This window comes from Silene latifolia, chromosome 10, assembly GCF_048544455.1.
Source record: "Silene latifolia isolate original U9 population chromosome 10, ASM4854445v1, whole genome shotgun sequence".
In the NCBI taxonomy this organism is placed as follows: Eukaryota; Viridiplantae; Streptophyta; class Magnoliopsida; order Caryophyllales; family Caryophyllaceae; genus Silene; species Silene latifolia.
Window position 1 is genome coordinate 14,958,373 of NC_133535.1, and position 1,996 is coordinate 14,960,368.

The window sequence follows — 1,996 nt, forward strand, 5'->3', positions numbered from 1 at the left end:
TAGGGTGGTCTTGGTGGTCTTGTATTGTTGTTATAGCTTTTAAAAGCATTAACATCTTGAACATTCTCTTCATAGCCACCGTTATAGTTATTGGCACACAAATCAAAGGTATGACCGCTCCCTCCACAAAGCTCACAACTTGAAGCTTGAACCACTTCCTCCATGGGTGGCCCATGTGAGGTTGTGGTTTGGTGTACTTGGTTTCTTTGTAGCTTTTCAAGTTGTTTTGTGAGTAAGTCGAGCTTAGCATTTGTCTCGGAGTTTGAGGAGTTATCCTTAGGGAACTTGCCATTCCTTCTTAGCATGTTTCCTCTTGTCCCATAGTTTGCTTCCGAGTCTACCATTTTCTTGATTAATGTCGTGCCTTCTTCATCATTCAAGTGATCAAATCCTCCCCCCCCCCCCCTCCCGCGGAGGCATTTACCATCTCCTTAGTCCTAGGTAGCAATGTTTGAAAGAATATTTGAGTGATGTACCATTCCGGGATTCCATGATGGAGACAAATTGCTATTAGGTCTTGATATCGGTCCCAAGCTTCACCCAAGGACTCCCCATATTTTTGTTGAAAGGTGTGAATCTCATTATGGAGCATGGCGGTCTTGGACGACGGGTAATATTTAGCTATGAATGCTTTAGCCAAGGCGTCCCATGTCGTGAAGGTATCCGGAGGGTGAATGTTCAACCACCGGTCCGCCTTACCCGTCAATGAAAACGGAAACAACATCATCCTTAGGGTGTCCTCGGATACCCTATTCTTCATCATTGAAACCTTCCTCTTGAACTTTCGGAGGTGAGCATGAGCATCTTCTTCAATATGCCCCCGAACACAATTCTCAATCAACCCGACTTGGGCGGGATGCATTTCAAAGTTGTTTGGAGCCAATGTGCCAAAATTAATAGGGTTACATGAATCATTATGGTTAGGCCAGTTGTGATCTCGTAGAGCCATTTGTGGTCGAGTATTTGGTATATGAGGGGGTGGTTTTTGAGGTTGGTTATTTGGAATAGGGAAGTTATGAAAAGGGTTTTCTAGTAGAGTCTCAATTGTGATGTTTGGTTGAAGTGTGGTTGTGGTATCAATATTTTGTGAGGTGTGTAAGTTTGGTTGATCAATGTTTGCTTGCAGAGGGTTCCGAACTCTATCAAGGGTCCTTGTCCTCAAGGTTCTAAAAAGCCTCTCGGGGTCGGAATTGAAGAGTAGAGCTTGGTGGTTCCTTCTAGGCATGCACTCAATAAACCGTTAGTCTCCTATTGTCTTTACACACTAGGGGAGGGCAAGAAATCACACACTCTACAATGAAACACACAACTACTAAAACAAACTAACAAGTGAGATAAGACTAAAGCTAAGACTCTTGATAAACTAAATATAACCTAACGTCATCCCCGCCAACGGCGCCATTTGATGAGTAAGATGTAGGTAGGGTCAAGTCTCTTATCACCAACAATTATTTAAACCCAATTTAGTGTGTAAATCGGGGTCAAACCACGATGATGGAGGGGTTTCTACTTAGCCTAAATAGGAGTCTAGTCTAGTAAAAAATGAAAGGAAGTGAGTTGGTTTAAACTACTAGTTGTAACTAATGTAAGCAATTGAGAGGAAGTGTATACGATTGATTAAAGGCTAGGGCTTTCGGGTTCATCTAAATGGTCTAAGGGACAAAAAAGATGATTTAAAGGGTCCAAGGTGAGAGTTTATCCTAGGATGGTGAATCAATGTCTCGATTATCCTAAAGGGTGACTACTAACTCTCATTAAGCATCACACTTTTCTAAAACATGCAACAAGACCACCACAAACTTTCATTCAATGGAGGAATTAAGCAACAATGAAAAAAGGCACAAGCTTTCACTCATGCAAATCATCAAACACCTTGTGTGCAATATTGAGAAAGATAAACAATTCACCAAAACCCTAAAGAATCAAACAATCATACCTAATAATCCCATTTAGACTCCCCCTAAACCCTAGGAAGATTACTACTCACTCATGTTCA